Source organism: Giraffa tippelskirchi, chromosome X, assembly GCF_054371585.1.
Source record: "Giraffa tippelskirchi isolate mGirTip1 chromosome X, T2T-mGirTip1v1.2.pri, whole genome shotgun sequence".
Classification (NCBI taxonomy): domain Eukaryota; kingdom Metazoa; phylum Chordata; class Mammalia; order Artiodactyla; family Giraffidae; genus Giraffa; species Giraffa tippelskirchi.
The window spans coordinates 53,088,279-53,106,611 of record NC_137289.1 but is presented as its reverse complement, the minus strand read 5'-3'; the positions used below and the strand labels follow the sequence as shown (position 1 = coordinate 53,106,611).

The 18,333-nt window shown below is 38.4% G+C and overlaps 1 protein-coding gene across 1 annotated transcript in view; it reads right to left on the bottom strand.

Moving 5' to 3' along the window:
- IL1RAPL2 (interleukin 1 receptor accessory protein like 2) overlaps nucleotides 1-18,333 on the bottom strand; it is a 1,535,365-nt gene that overhangs the window by 1,347,369 nt on the left and 169,663 nt on the right. The window lies entirely within an intron of this gene.

The window sequence follows — 18,333 nt, the reverse complement described above, 5'->3', positions numbered from 1 at the left end:
ATGCAAACTAGTACAGCCACTATGGAGAAGAGTGTGGAGATTCCTTAAAAAACTGGGAATAGAACTGCCATATGACCCAGCAACCCCACTGCTGGGCATATACACCGAGGAAACCAGAATTGAAAGAGACGCGTGTACCCCAATGTTCATCGCAGCACTGTTTACAATAGCCAGGACATGGAAGCAACCTAGATGTCCATCAGCAGATGAATGGATAAGGAAGCTGTGGTACATATACACAATGGAATATTACTCAGCCATTAAAAAAAATACATTTGAACCGGTTCTACTGAGATGGATGAAACTGGAGCCCATTATACAGAGTGAAGTAAGCCAGAAAGTAAAACAACAATACAGTATACTAATGCATATATATGGAATCTGAAAGATGGTAACGATAACCCTATATGCGAGACAGAATAAGAGACACAGATGCATGGAACAATTTTATGGACTCTGAGGGAGAAGGTGAGGGTGGGACGTTCTGGGAGAATGGCATTGAGACATGTGTATTGTCATATGTGAAACAGAGCACCATTCCATGTTCGATGCATGTGACAAGGGCTCAGGGCCGGGGCAATGGGATGATCCAGAAGGATGAGAGGGGGAGGGAGGTGGGTGGGGGGTTCGGGAAGGGGAACACATGTAAACCCATGGCTGATTCTTGTCAATGTATGGCAAAAACTATTACAATATTGTAAAGTAATTAGTCCCCAACTAAAATAAATAAATTTATAAAAAAAAAAAAAAAAAGTTAAATAAACAGGGTGACAATATGTCCATATGCTAAAAAAAAAAACAAAAAAAAAAAAAAAAAAAAAAGACCCTGATGCTGGGAAAGATTAAAGGCAGGAGGAGAAGGGGACAACAGAGGATGAGATGGTTGGATGGCATCACCGACTCAATGGACATGAGTTTGGGTAAACTATTGGAGTTGGTTATGGACAGGGAGGCCTGGCATGCTGCAGTCCATGAGATCCCAAAGAGTCGGACATGACTGAGCGACTGAACTGAACTGTACTGAGAGATACAGATGGTAAACAAAAGCAATCAGTGAAAAAAAGCGTTCCCCTGAGATTTTGTTACCACAAGCTAGCCATCATTTGAACTTCTGGTTAGGATTTGTGCTATTTATCTACAAATCTCAAGGAAAAATTCAATTTCAAGAGGACCAAGGTTGGTAGTGTCCTCCAGGCTACTGAAAGAAGTAAATGCTAAGCATTACTAGAAGAATTTTAATTGAACTCAGGTTAAACATATACACGTCATGTACCAATCCATAAATTCCTTTTTTAGTCATATCCTGAGAAAAACTTGTATGTGTGTGATGGCAAACATTCATAAGAATGTCTATAACACCAATACTTTTAATATCAAAAAGCCTAGCAATAACTAATATAATTAACAACTGAACATCTTATAGTAGTTAAAATGAACTACAGCCACTCATATCAACATGAATGAATCTGAACAATATTGAGCAAAACAAGATATAGTATGATTTAACTTATATCAGCCTCAAAAACATGTAATAAAATACTTGGGAATGCACACATGTGTGATAAAAAAATAATGAAAAACAAGGGAATAATTTATCCAAATCTCAAGTTAGCAGTTATCTCTGGGTAGGAGGAAAGGGGATGTACTCAGAGGTAGACAGGTAACTCCAGAGTTACTAGCAATTTTTATTTTCACAAGCTGGGTGGTGATGACTTAAGTGCTCTTTTTATTTTATTCTGCTTTCATTACTTTTTTCTTTAATTATTATTTATTTCATCTCATTTGTTTTTTAATTTATTTTATTGGTAAAATTAATTCATTTATTTTAATTTGAGGATAATTACTTTACAATATTGTGGGGTTTTTTTGCCATACATCAGTATGATTCAGCAATAGGTATGGGTGACACATGTTTCAATTCTTTAAAATGCACATACAGAAATTGAGGAAGACATAAATAAGTGAAAAAGCTATTCCATGTTCATAACAATATTAGTTCATAAGAGATAATATTGCTAAAGTGTCCAAAATGCCCAAAGGTATATACAGACTCAGTGCAATCCCTATCAAAATTCCAATGACATATTTCACAGACATAGAAAAAAAAAACAATCCTAGCATTTACATGGAACTATAAAAGATACCAAACAGAGCTATCTTGAGAAAGAACAAAGCTATAAGCATCACACTTTCTGATTTCAAACTGTATTACAAAACTATAGTAATCAAAGCAGGGTAATACTAGCATAAATCAGACATATAGACCAATGGGACAAAATAGAGAGCCAGAAGTAAAGCCACACATGTATGGTCAATTAATCTTTGACAAGGGTGCCAACAACACAAAACATGGAAAGGATAATCTCTTCAACAAATTATGTTAAGAAAACTGGATGGCCACAGGCAGAAAAAGAAAAAGGACACCTATCTTAAATCACTCCCCCAAATTAGCTTAAAATGTACCTGAAAATGTAAAACTGCTAGAAGAAAACACAGCGGAAAAACTTCTTGACAAGGGTGTTGGCAAAGATATTTCAGATATGACACCAAAAGCACGAGAAACAAAAGCAAAGCAAAAATAAACAAATGGAACTATGTCAAACTAAAAATCTTCCACACAGCAAAGGAAACAATCAGCAAAATAAAAAGGCAACTACTGAATGGAACAAAATATATGCAACCATCTATCTGATAAGGGGTTATTATCCAATATGTATATAAAGAATTTATAAATCTTAATAGCAAAGAAAACCAAATAATATGATTAAAAATTATACATGAAATCTAAAAAAAGTTAAACTCATAGAAGCAAAGTATAGAATGGTGGTTGCCAGGAGCTGGAGGAGTGGGAAAAATGGGGAGATGGTGCTCAAAGAGCACAAATATTCAGCTATTAGATGAAAAAGTTCTGGAGATTTAATGTATGGCATGGTGACTATAGGAAATGATACTGTATAGCATACTTGAAATTTGCTAGGAGAATAGATCTAAGCCTTCTTGCCACAAAAAGATGTACTGTGAAACGATGGATGTGTTAATCAACCTGATTGTAGTAATCATTTCACAAAATATGTGCATATCAAATTATCAGGTTAGATATTTTAATATATGCTACTTTGTTAGGGGAATTCCCTAGTGGTCCAGTGGTTAAAACTCCATGCTTCTACTGCAGGGGGCATGGGTTCAATCGTTGGTCAGGGAACTAAGATCACCTGCTGCATGGACATAAATAAATAGTGTAATAAGCACATAGATGTTATGTATGTTCTTGTAAGTATTTGACTATTAAAACTATTTTTAATCCAATCAACAAAGAAACATAATGGCAATTGTTTACCTAAAGGACTTCTGAAATAAATATTAAATGTTTAAAAATGACCTTTATACAATATTATACAATATGTCAAATACATCTGATAAAAAAAAATAAAAGGAAAAATGCCTTAAATGTAATAATTCTTACATCTGCAAGAATTCAGATTTTCTTACCTTAGGTTTGACTACACATACCTATACCTCGAGTATCATAGAGCAGTAATGCCAGAGTAGACATTCAAAGGTCATCTAATCTGGCCCCCAGTCTTTTTTAAAAATTTCTAATTGGAGGAGAATTGCTTTACAATATTGTGTTAGCTTCTGCCATACAACAACGTGAATCAGCTGCAAGTACACATATGTCCCTTCCCTCCTAAACCTCTCTCCCACCCCCACCCCATCCCACCCTTCCAGGTTGTCACAGAGCACCAGGTTGAGCTCTCTGTGTTATATAGCAGCTTTTCACTGGCAATCTATTTTACACATCAGTTCAGTTCAGTTCAGTTGCTCAGTCGTTACACATGGTAGTGTATATATGTCAGTGCTACTCTCTAAGTCCATCCTACCCTCTCCTTCCCCCACTGTTTCAACATAATAAAACCCCAGGTTTTTTTTGACACACCTGAAAATCCCATCAGAGAATAGACTATCTGACTGTACATTACAAATTATCTTAGATGAATCCACAGTCTCCTTTGGTAGGTTGCTTTGGATATGTCTTCTCTCCAAGTGAATCTTTATCATGCTTTCTTTATAAATATGCATTATGAACATTTTCAAATGTACAAAGATGTAAAGAATAATATAATGAACCACATATAAAGCTATCACCCAAAGCAACAAGTAGCAAAATGTCACAACCGTCACTTTAACTATCGCTTTTTTCCTCTACTTATAGAGTATTTTAAAACAAATTTCAAACATATCCTTTAGCTCCTACTAAAGGAGCATACTTCAGTATGCATCTCTAAATAGTATAGACATTTTTATTACACATCACCCATGATATTATTGCATCAAACTCCAAATATTAACAATCCCTTGGTGTCATCTAATACCTAGCACATATTCATATTTCCAAGATTGCTTCAAATTTTAATTTTATAATTATTTTAATTGAACTGCATTTATTTTTAAACTACTGTTGAATGTTCACTGTTCGGGGCCACCCTCTATATTTTGAGATGGCTTACCACCCTGCAGACATCAAAGCTTGGCTTTCAACTGTTTTTCCCAAGTGCAGAGAAATGTGTCCCTAAACCTTCTAAATACAGTCTCTTACTGCCTATCAAGGCTAACAATAACCTGTCTGCCAGGTGGTTTTCTGAAGCACAGATTAAAGCAATCGGAGCCTCATGGTAGTAAAGCCCATAAGAAGTTTCACTGGGTAGCAGCCTTGCCTTGCCTGCTACTGCTCTACCTGCTGTGTTGCCTTGCAACCCCAAAACCACTCTGAATTCCACCTCGAGTTGTACAGTGGCAGTAAAATACACTGTTTAGGAGTCTCCAAATAACAGCCATAAAGGTGAGGAAATGACTTGTATAAATGTTTTACTATCTCCTAATTGACAAGATTAAAAAAAAATAATAACCCATTGAGGGACTTCCCTGGCAGTCCCCTGGTTAAGACTCAGCACTTCCATTGAAGGGGTGTGGAAGTGAAAGTGTTATTCACTCAGTTGTGTTGACTCTTTGCAGCCCCAGTGGACTATAGCCCACCAGGCTCCTCTGTCCATGGAATTCTCCAGGTAAGAACACTGGAGTGGGTAGCCATTCCCTTCTCCAGGGGATCTTCCCAACCCAGGGATCAAACCCAGGTCTCCTGCATTGCAGGCAGATTCTTGACCACCTGAGCCACCAGGGAAGCCCCATTGCAGGGGGCAAGGGCTCAAACACTGGTTGGAGAACTAAGATCCTGCATGCCCTGGGGTGCGGCCAAAAAAAAAATTATTTTTAAATAATCCCACTGATGCTGTGATTGGTGCATCTTAGGAAAAGACACTCTCAGCTCCTTCCACATGGGCCAGAAAGGCCTACATGATCCACACTAGAAAGCTTTATTAAAAAAAAAATTTAAACAAATACCCTGATATCCGGCAATTCCACTTTTTGACATTTTCTCTAGAGAAACGCTCATGTGTGTGTTCAAGGAACTGTGTATAGGGATTTTCCATTATACTGTTGTTTGTAATAATTAAATCCAAAATTGGGAAAACACTAAACATGTGTTAATAGGGCAGAAATATAATGCAGCAGTTTAAAAGAGTGAAGAAATTGGTATTTACCCAGTAAGATCCACAAAACATGTTGTTAAATTTAAAAAGCAAGCTGCAGAATACAACATGACATACATTTGTCAGAAAACACAAATCTCTATGCAGTAGTTGTGCCTTATCCACAGGGGATATGCTTCAAGACTGTCAGTTGATGTCTGAAATCACAGATAGTACCAAGTCCTGAATATACTGCGTTCCCCTTCTATATACATACTTATGATGAAGTTTAAATTATGAATTATGCACAGTGAGAAATTAACAATAACTAATAAAATAGAAAATTATAAAAAATATACTTAATAAAAGTTACATGAATGTGGTCTCATTCTCCTGCTCCCTCTTTCTAAATATCTATTGTACTGTACTCACCCTCCCTCTTCTGAAGTAAGATGATGAAATGCCTATATGATGAGATAAAGTGAGGTGAATGACATAGGTGTTGTGAGATAGCATTAGGTTCCTATTGACCTTCTGACAATACAGCAGAAGGAGGATTATCTGCTTTGGGTGATCCTGAATTATTGACCCAGGACAGTGTTGATGGTGGGACGTCAGGAGTAGATGATGTCGATGGCTGGGCAGCAGGAAGGGACAAAGCAGCTAAGCAGGTCTGTACAAGATTTCATCATGCTACTCTGAACAGTGTGCAGTTTAAAATTTATAAATTGTTTATTTCTGGAATTTTCTATTTAATATTTTTGCACTGCAGTTGACTATGGGTCATTGAAATCGCAAGAAAGCAAAACCATGGATAGGGGAGCTGGGGAAGACTACTGTATCTCAATGTATGCATATACATGTATGTGAATGCCAAGAAAAATATTTGAAAGACACCTACCTATAAATTGTGATTATCTCCTGAAAGAGGACTGGGATGAGGAGGGTGGTTATGTGAAAGAGAATTTAGCATCATCTGCATCATTTGAAATTTTACAATGGCAGTGTAAATGTTACAAGAAAGGAAACCCCTGCATGTATTTTCAGGGGCAAAGACAAAATTGCAGGTTTTTCTAGACAAAATTTCAAATATTTACTGAGAGTAGACTCTGTGGCAGATGCTGTGGGATGTGAAACGTGAATGAGCCATGGACCCTGTCTTCCAAGGGCTGCTCTTCCTGGCAGAAAGATGTGAGGTGAACACATGAAAAGATTCTCTAGGACTTCCCTGTTGGTACAGTAGATAAGAATCTGCCTGCCAATTCAGGGGACACAGGTTTGATTCCTGGTCTGGGAATATTCCACATACCACAGGATAACTAAGCCTGTGCACCAAAACTACTGAGCCTGAGCTCTAGAGCCCACTAACCACAACTGCTGAGCCAGCGTGCTGCAACTGAAGCCTGCACACGTAGAGCCTGAGCTCTGCAATGAGAAGCCACCACAATGAGAAGCCCATGCACTGCAATTAGAGTGGAGTCCCCACTCACCACAACTCGAGAAAGCCCTCTCAAAGCAATGAAGACCCGGCACAGCCAAAAATAAATTAAAAAATAAAAGAGTCTCCAAAATGAAATACCCATCCACACCCAGTATGGCATTCACAGAAGGAAAGAGTGCTATAGAAGGGGGAAGGCCTCAAGCAAGAGGTGGTTGCTGAGCTCAACTCTGAAGATAAGGAAAGATCTGAGTAGGATAGGAAGCCAATTCTGTTCTGTTTGGAACCTCACTGAAGAGCAAACAGAGGCAGGGAATCCCAAGCACTTCTTCTTCGAGTCTTTATTGGCTCCCTGGGCAGCTCTCCCCACTGATAGACTCTACTCCCTGGGCTCAAGACCAAAGAAGGCACAGCCAATGTACAGCTCATCTCAAACTGTGAATGATCCAAGAATTATTTCATCTTTGGAAGGTATCATGTATTTTTTTTTTCTCTTTTTTTTCACCAGCAGATTTAACTTCCTTAATTATGTTCTGCTCATCTGATGTTAAAATGAGGTTCCATTTTCTAAGCCCATGTTGTCAAAACTGTCCCTGCCTGATTCTCCCCACTCTGTACCACCACTTGCACCAAACTTTACCTATCTCAGGTCCAAGGTAAGTACAAGTCTCCCAGGTCTCCATTCTCTGCTGGTGAGTCAGTGGATGCTAATAGATTAGTCATTAAATAATTCCTATTAATGTATTATCTTGCCCACAAAATATACTAGCTTAATCAGGCTACAATGAATACCTCCAAAACCCCCTAAGAAATAATTAATGGTGGCAATTTTAGACAATAGCTTCAAGAATGAAACAGAAGCTATATGGAGAACTTGACTCATCCTAAAAGTGTGGGCTTCTGTGCTGGGCAGGGTAGACTTCTAGGCTACAGGTGAGAAAAGACTCTCAGTGCTCTGGACCTCTGGCATATCACCTTACCTGGAGCCCTAGAGCACTCCAGAATCCACAATGTTGGACTCTTAGCAGGTTTCTAGGCCAGCTGATACCATGGCAAAATCCTTCTCTGAATGAATCCTGGGCCTAGCCTGTGACCAAGTTCTTTTTCATAGGCTCATCCTGCACTTTAACACTATACCAGGTGCTTTCTTTATCCCTTCTACCCTAGTACCGAGAATAGTCTCTATCCAGCACCCAGCAGAGAAGTTATGGGTTTCTCCCTCTCTACCTTACTGGGGAGATTTGAAAGATTTCCAGTGGAAAAGAATTGATATCTTCCTTTACTGTGCCTTTTAGAGAAGTCATTCCAATTCCCAGAATAAGCAGGCTTTGTTCTCCCCAAATTGAGAAGAAAAGTCACTTGGTGCAGGATTACAGCTTTGCCAGGTGCCCACAACCAAGCAGAGGCTGAGTTAAATCTTTATTCTTTCACTTATTTCCCAGTGCCTTAAGAAAAAAAGAAAAGCGTGACATTTCCATTGACTGTGACAAATGTAGGTGGATCAGGTGAGAGAGTTGGAAAGACATGAGACAAACCAACCTGGGTAACAGGTGATCCAGGATCAAGATCCCAGTGTAACAACCAATGTTTATAAAGTTACTCAGTAAGTGTATGACAGATACTCCAATAAGCACCTTTCACAACAGCCCTATAAGGTTAAGTATCATTATCATCATTTAAAGGAGAGAGGTAAAAATGATGTTCAGAAATGTTCAGTAACTTACAAAGGATCACATAACAATTTAGTGGCAGATTCAAACCTAGAGAGTCTGACACTAGCACCAGTACCCTTACATGCTATATCATGCTGCTGTGCATGCATGCTAAGTCACATCAGTTGCATCTGACTCTTTGCTACTACATGGACTGTAGCCCCACCAGGCTCCTCTATCCATGGGATTTTCCAGGCAATAATACTGGAGTGGGTTGCCATTTCCTCTTCCAGGGGGTCTTCCCAACCCAGGTATTGAATCCACATCACTTATGTCTCCTGAATTGGCATGCAGGTTCTTTACCACTAGCACCACCTGGGAAGCCCCATCATGCTGCTATAGGTGCCATGAAAATCTCAAGGCAAGGAGGGGAAGAATCAAGCAGAAAATTGGCAGAAGAACAGCTGGCTCAGATGGTAAAGAATATGCCTGCAATGCAGGAGACTGGGGTTCAATCCCTGGGTGGGGAAGATCCGTTGGAGGAGGAAATGGCTACCCACTCCAGTATTTTTGCCTGGAGAATTCCATGAACTGAGGAGCCTGGCAGGCTACAGTCCATGGGGTCGCAAAGAGTCAGACACAACTGAGCAACTGACATTTTTACTTTCACTATCTTTTCAGCTGGACAATAGATAATTGACGTTGGGGAAGTCCAATATAGGCTGAGAAATGGGAGGGTATCAGGCAAGCAGTGTGTAGGAGAAGTAAAACAGAACCTAGCAAGGATCCTATCCCCAGGGCTGAAATCAAGAGGTAAACCTCCAGTGTCCAGGAGGAAAGGCAAGAACAAGAAAAGGGTACAGGTGCATTAAAATTAGCACTTAGGCAAGGGAGGACTCCATAAGGAAGCAAATGACAAGGCTGTCTTGATGCTGCAGTGTGTACTATGGGTCAAGGACTCCAGAGATCTACCCTGCCTAGAGAGAGTATATGAAGTAAAGCTGTGGTTTCACATGCAGTTGACCATTGAAAAACATGGGTTTGAACTGTGTGTTCACTTATATACAGACTTTTTTCAATAGTAAATACTACAGTACTACACGGTCTGCAGTTGGCTGAATCCACGGATGTTGACCTGCAGGCACAGAGCAAAGGCAGATACAAAGGGCCAACTATAAGTTATATGAAGATTCTCAACTGCAAGCTGGTGAAGGGTATCCTCTCAAAATGTTCTCTACCACTTTCAAATTTAGCACTACGATATGCAATGCATTTTTAACCTGCTGCTCTTTGGACCATAAGATGGAAAAGAAAGTCAGAATCTTATACTCATGAAGTAAAGAGTCCATGGCCTAAACACTACATCTAAGAGTTCACAGCAGGGCAGGACCCAGAAAATGGTACAAAGACAGTTCTAATTCCAGTGACTTCTATTTCTCTCTTTTTGACTCATCTCCTCAAGCAGGCCTAAACCCTCTGCCAACACCAGGAGTTTGATCCAAATCCCATGAAAATGGACCTGCACTATGATATGGCCCATCACTTCAAGGCCATGATAATAATAAGTCCTGTTAATGTTTGGATCACAGTGTAACTGCAGGAAGGAAGACTGTTGTATTGCAACTTTGACAACTCTGGGGACCAGAATCTTAACTGTAATTGACAGCTGCATTTTCTCCAAAATCACTCTTGCAATACACATGCTAAGGTTCTTCAATAAATACAAGAAATTAAGAATGTCCATATCAATACTATGACATGGATTAGAGTGTATTAAACAGCACAGTGGATGCTATGATATGCCTCCAGATCCACCATTCAGGACTAAGACACTCATATTCAACCTGCTGAAAATATTGATAGCCTGACAACCTTGAGCTGAGCTCTAGAACTTGCATGACCTCTCTAGAACTTGCATGACCCAAAGAGTGAAAGCTCCCTCATGACGTGAACAGTCCTTTATGTATTAAGAAAGTTGAATTTGTTGTTGAAACCCTCCCATAAAAATATACTCTATTCCCAGATGGCATCACTAGTGAATTCCATCAAATGTTTAAGGAAGAAATAATGTCAATTCTACCCAAACTCTTGCAGAAAACATGAGGGAGGAATATTTTCCATCTCAGGAAATAGGCTAATATTAGTATTATTTTAATATCCAAACTGAATAAAGATGTTATAAGAAGCAAACTAAAGACAAACATCTCTTATGAACATAGATGCAAAATTTTAAGCAAAATTTTACAAATAGAATTCAACAACATAAAAGAAGTTTGATACATTGTGACCAAATGGGGTTTATCCTGGGAATGCAAGATTGATGTAATATTTCAAAAATCAATCAATGTAGTTCACCATATTAACAAAATGTTTTCTAAAAAAATGATGAGGCATAAACTACTATGTATAAACTAATAAGCAACAGTGATACATTATATAGCACAGGAAATATATTTAAGTTATTATAAAATAATGGATATTATTATATTAAAATAAAAAATAAAATAATATCCATTATTTTATAATAACTTAAATGGAGTATAATCCATAAAAATATTGAATCACTAGGTTGCACACCTGAAACTAATATAATAATATTATAAATCAATTGTACTTTAATTTCAGAAATTAATTAAAAAATAGGATAATCTCAATAAAGAGAGAGAGAAAACATTTGATAAAATGTAACATCTCTTTCTGACCAAAAGAATTCTCATGATGCTAAGAATAAAAGGAAATCTCTTCAATATGATAAAAACAGCTATGAAAAAAACTACAGTTAATATCATAATTAATGGTGAAAAACTGAATTGTTTCTCCCCTTAAGTCTGAATCAAGGCAATAATTTCCATTCTAATCATTTCTATTCATCATTTACTGCAGATTCTAGTCAGTACAATAAAGCAAGAAAAACAATAAAAGACCTCCAAATTGGAAAGAAATAAGTTAAACTGTTTTTGTTTGAGGATTGTCTGTGATATAATTCTATGTAATCTACATAAAAGCTACTACAATTAATAAGTGAATTTGGCATGGTTGAAAGATACAAGATTAATATACAAACATCAAACTTATCTACACAACAGAAGTAAAGTATTGAAACTAAAATTTTAAAACAATGTCATTTACAATTGCATCAAAAATATAAATGGATAAATCTAACAAAATATTTGCAGGATCTGTCTGAAAACTATAAAAACAGTGATGAAAGAAATAATGACCTAAATAAATGGTAGGAATATACAGTGTTGGATCAGAAAACTTGAAAAGTTAAGATGTCAATTGTCCTCAATTTGATCTATATATTCAACACAATGCCAATCAAAATTTCAGCAAGTTTTTTTTCCTTAGACAAACTAAATCTAAAATGCATACAGAAATACATACAACCTAGAATAATGAAAAAATAACTTTGAAAAAAAAAAGAATAATGTTGCAAGACTTCCAGAATCTGATTTCAAGACATAAAACTACTGTAACCCAAACACTGTGGTACTGACATAAAGATCAACAAATAGATCAATGAAACAGAGTTGAAAGCTTAAAAATGACCTACATACATTTGAAGAATGATTCTTATCTACGAAGGCAATTCAGGGAAAATAGGATAGATTATTGTAACAGATAGTGCTGGAAGATGGAGGGAGCCAAACAGTATGGAATGTGCGTGACCTCTATGAGCTCAGAGTGACCTCTGGATGACAAAGAAAGAAATGGGGACCTCAGTCCTACAACTCCAAGTAAGTGACTTCTGTACCAACAAGAATGTTCTTGGTGGCCAATAAACACATGAAAAGATGCTCAACATCACTCATTATTATAAAAATGCAAATCAAAACTACAGTGAGGTACCACCTCATGCTGGTCAGAATGGCCATTAATAAAAAATATAGAAACAATAAATGCTGGAGAGGATGTGGAGAAAATGTGAAAAAAATCCTCTTGCACTGTTGGTGGGAATGTAAATGGATACAGCCATTATGGACAGCAGTATGGAGATTCCTTAAAAAACTAGGAATAAAACTACCATATGATCCAGCAATCCCACCACTGGGCATATACCTTGTGTGTGTGTGTGTGTGTGTGTGTGTGTGTGTGTGTGTGTGTGTGTGTGCTGTCTTGTCCGACTCTTTGCAACCCCATGGACTGTAAATCGCCAAGCTCCTCTGTCCATCAGATTTCCCAGGCAAGAATATTGGAGTGGGTTGCCATTCCCTTCTCCAGGGGATCCTCCCAACCCAGGGATCAAACGCATGTCTCTGGAGTCTCCTGCATTGGCAGGCAGATTCTTGCCCACTGAGCCATCTGGGAAACCCTAAAGTAAAACTGTTAGGCACTCAATTGTGTCCAATTCTTTGCAACCCCATGGACAGTAGCCCACCAGGCTCCTCTATCCATAGAATTCTCCAGGCAAGAATACTGGATTGGGCACCCATTCCCTTACCTTCTGGACCCAGGGATCAAACCTGGGTTTCCTGCATTACAGGCAGATTCTTTACTGTCTGAGCCACTAGGAAAGCCTGGGGCATATGCCCTGAGAAAATTATAATTCAAAAAGATACATATACCCTAATGTTCATTGCAACACTATTCACAGTTGACAGGACATGGAGGAAACCTAGATGTCTATCAACAGATGAATAGATAAAAATGTTGAGGTACATAAATACAATGGAATATTACTCATCCATAAACAGGAATGAATTTGAGTCAGTTGAAATGAGGTAAATGAACCTATAGCCTATTATACAGAGTGAAGTAAGTCAGAAAGAGAAAAACAAATATTGTATATTAACACATATATATTGAGTCTAAAAAAATGTTGCTGAGGAACCTATTTGTAGGGCAGGAATGGAGACACATACATAGGGAACAGACTTATGGACACAGTGGGAGAAGGAGCGGGTTGGATGGATTGAGAGAGTCACATTGATATATATCACTACCATGAGTAAAACAGATATCTAGTGGGAAGTTGCTGTATAACACAGGGAGCTGAGTCTGGTGCTCTGTGATGACCTAGAGGGGTGGTGTGTGGGGGAGGTGGTAGGAGGGAGGTTCAAGAGGGAGAGGATGTATGTATACTTATGGCTGATTCACGTTGTTACAAGGCAGAAACCAATACAACATTGTAAAGCAATTACCCTCCAATAAAAAATTAATTTTTAATCAAGAATGATCTTAGAAGGAGATTTTTTTCCCCAAATGCTCAAGACAAGAACTCAGGCCAACCACCACCTTAACTTTAGTTTTTGAGACCCTGACTAGAGAACATAGCCATGCTCTGCTAAACTTCTGACCTACAGAACAGCTAATAATTGGGTGTTGCTTAAAGCAGGTAAGTTCATGGTAATTTGTTATACATCAATAGAAAATAAACACATTTGATTTTTTAATTTATAGTTAGAACAGAATATATAAAGAACTGTGAAAACCTAATAAAAATGAACAAAAAATTTGAACAAACATTTTACCAAAGTCAATATATAGATGGTCAATAAAAATATAAAAAGATTCTCACATCATATGCCATTAAGGAGATATAAATTAAAATTACAATAAATGTCTGAATTTTTTAAATGATTATACCTACTATTGGTGAGGACATAGAGCAATAGGAATTCTCATACACTGTTACTGGGAATGTAAAATGATACAACCACTTTAGAAATCAGGTTCGAAGTTTCTTTAAAACAAGATAAATGAAAACATACTCATTAAAAACTTATACAAAAATGTTCCTAAACACTTCATTTGTCATGGGCCCAAACTTGAAACAACCCAAATGTTCATCAATAGATGAATGAATAAACAAGTTGTCGGATACTACTCGGGATTTCCCTGGTGGTACTGTGGATAGGAATCCACCTGCCAATGCAGGGGACATGGGTTCAATCTCTTGTCTGGGAAGATTCCACATGCCATGGAGCAACTAAGCCTGTGTGCCAAAAATACTGACCTCAAGTGCTCAGCTACTGAAGCCTGTGCACCTAGAGCCCGTGCTCTGCAACAAGAGAAGCCACCACAGTGAGAAGCCTGTGTACCACATGGGTACACACAGTAGCCCCCACTAGCAGCAACTAGAGAGAGCCTACATGCAGCAACAAATACCTAGGGCAGCCAAAAATAAATTAATTAATTAGACTGTGTGGATCACAATAAACTTCTGAAAATTCTGAAAGTGATGGGAATACTAGACCACCTGACCTGCCTCTTGAGAAACCTGTATGCAGGTCAGGAAGCAACAGTTAGAACTGGACATGGAACAACAGACTGGTTCCAAATAGGAAAAGGAGTACGTCAAGGCTGTATATTGTCACCCTGCTTATTTAACTTATATGCAGAGTACATCATGAGAAACGCTGGGCTGGAAGAAACACAAGCTGGAATCAAGATTTCCAGGAGAAATATCAATAACCTCAGATATACAGATGACACCACCCTTATGGCAGAAAATGAAGAAGAACTAAAGAGTCTCTTGATGAAAGTGAAAGAGGAGAGTGAAAAAGTTGGCTTAAAGCTCAACATTCAGAAAACTAAGATCATGGCATCCAGTCCCATCACTTCATGGCAAATAGATGGGCAAACAGTGGAAACAGTGGCTGACTTTATTTTTGGGGGCTCCAAAATCACTGCAGATGGTGATTGCAGCCATGAAATTAAAAGACACTTACTCCTTGGAAGGAAAGTTATGACCAACCTAGACAGCATATTAAAAAGCAGAGACATTGCTTTGCCAACAAAGATCCGTCTAGTCAAGGCTATGGTTTTTCCAGTAGTTAAGTATGGATGTGAGAGTTGGACTATAAAGAAAGCTAAGCACAGAAGAATTGATGCTTTTGAACTGTGGTGTTAGAGAAAACTCTTGAGAGTCCCTGTACTTCAAGGAGAATCAACCAGTCCATCCTACAGGAGATCAGTCCTGGGTGTTCATTGGAAGGGCTGATGTTGAACCTGAAACTCCAATACTTTGGCCACCTCATGTGAAGAGCTGACTTATTTGAAAAGACCCTGATGCTGGGAAAGATTGAGGGCAGGAGGAGAAGGGGACAACAGAGGATGAGATGGTTGGATGGCATCACCAATTCAATGGACATGAGTTTGGGTAGACTCCAGGAGTTGGTGATGGACAGGGAGGCCTGTCATGCTGCAATTCATGGGGTTGCAAAGAGTCAGACACGACTGAGCGACTGAACTGAACTGAACTGAATTTAAAAAGTAAAATAAAACCAGGAGTGTAGACAACACAGGACCAAATCTAATAATAATAATAACACTCGGTAATAAAAAAGAATGGTCTACTGATACACTCTGCAACAGGGATGAATCTCAAAATAACTATCCTGAAAGAAGTCAGACCAAAAAAAGAAAATACATACAATATGATGTGATTTATATAAAATTTCAGAAAATGTAAAAATAATCTATAATGACATAAAGCAGATAAATAGAGCAGGGAAGATAAAGAGGAATGAGAGGGAGGATTTATAAAGGAGGCTGCAGCTGCTGCTGCTGCTAAGTCGCTTCAGTCGTGTCCGACTCTGTGCGACCCCATATATGGCAGCCCACTAGGCTCTGCCATCCCTGGGATTCTCCAGGCAAGAACACTGGAGTGGGTTGCCATTTCCTTCTCCAATGCATGAAAGTGAAACGTGAAAGTGAAGTCGCTCAGCCGTGTCCGACTCTTCGCGACCCCATGGACTGCAGCCTACCAGTCTACGCCGTCCACAAGGTAACTTTTACAGAGATAGATATTTTCATTACAATTGTGGTGATGGTATGCATACATGAGTTAAAATATCAAATTGTTTTAAGTTTAGTCAGTATATGTTCATGTGTGTATAGGCTGCATACAACATCAATAAATATCCTAAATGATGAATAAGCTGAAAACAGATGATAAATACTGGATAAAGGTATTCCCCTTCTTAGATGTTTTGCAATTTTAGCAGTAATTCCACTTCACTCAAAGGAGTGACTAAAAATCAGGTTGTTTTATGGAATAACAGAGTGCTTAAACCTATTAGCACTTGAGCCAGACTACACAGGTTTGAATTCCAGCTCTTTCAACTCACTAGTTGTGTGGCTCCAAGCCTGTTACTTAACTGTTTCTATGTCTTAGTTTCCTTATCTGCAAAGGTGCGTAGTAAATATCAATACAAGAAAGCTGTTCAGTTCAGTCGCTCAGTCATGTCCGACTCTTTGTGACCCCATGGACTGCTGCATGCCAGGCTTCCCTGTCCATCACTAGTGCCCAGAGTTTACTCAAACTCATGTTCAATGAGTCGGTGATGCCATCCAACCATCTCATCCTCTGTCGTCCCCTTTTCCTCCCACCTTCAATCTTTCCCAGCATCAGGGTCTTTTCCAATGAGTCAGTTCTTCACAGCAGGTCGCCAAAATATTGGAGTTTCAGCTTTAGCATCAGTCCTTCCAAAGTAAGCTGTTACTACCCAGCATATACTTCTTGAACATCTATCATGTACCTGATCCTTTGACAGAAAATGGGAGACTTGGCAGAAATATCTATGGGCCAATCAGTGATCCCACCACCTTTTCCACTAGGATCAGCAAGACCAAGGTGCACTTGCTTTCTTCTGACTGTACTGAACTACAAGAAGCACCTATGATACACTTCTGTCCTAGATGCAGAATTTAACTAGATTGTTCTTTTGTCCTGGTGCCACTACCTTATGCCAACTTTCCAGCCTCCACACTCCCTCTGTAATAAAATCTACAGAATCGCCATGGCCCTTTTGTTCTTAAGAGAAAACTTTAATAATCCAAATTCTTGTTCTACCAAACATACAGTGCCCATTCATTCATTCAATAGATAATTAATAATCACTGTGTTCTTGGTAAGGTATGAAGAATGGCAAATATAATAGTGAAGATATATCATTGCCCTCTTCTCAAAAAACTAAAAATATATTTACCATATGATCCAACAATTCCACTCCTGGGTATATATCCAAAAAAAAAAAAAAACCCAAAAACACTAATCAGAAGAGATTCATGCACTCCAATGTTCATAGCACCACTATTTACAATAACCAAGATATGGAAGCAACCTAAGTTGCTTTCAACAGATGAATGGATGAAGGAGATGTGAGATATTATACACACACACATATACACAATGGATTACTACTTGGCCATAAAAACAAACAAAATTTTGCCATTTGCAGCAACATGGATGGACTTGGAAGGAATTACACTAAGTGAAATAAGTGAGACAGAAATACAGATACTGTAAGATATCACTCATATGTGGAATGCAAAAAACACAACAAACTAGTGAATGTGACAACAACAGCAGTAGACTCACAGATATAGAGCACAGACTAGTGGTTACCAGTAGGGAGGCGGGAGAGAGGCATTGTAGGGGTGAGGGAAGGGGAGATACAAACTATTCAGTGTAAGATAGGCTACAAGGATGTATTGTATTAATACAAGATGGGGACTATAGCCAATATTTTATAATAACCATAAATGGAGTGTAACCTTTAAAATTGGTCAAAAAATTTTAAAGTCATTATATTAGTTCCCCTAATCAGTTCACAGGTTTGTGGGGGAGACAGGGAACTCCTCAAACAACATACCTTTCCTGGGAAAGATCTGCTGGCTTTGCTCTCAAGGAACATATGTGCCTGCAAAACCAAATATTCCCTGAATACCAAATAAACTTCATAGAGAACTGAGGACTAAAAGCACA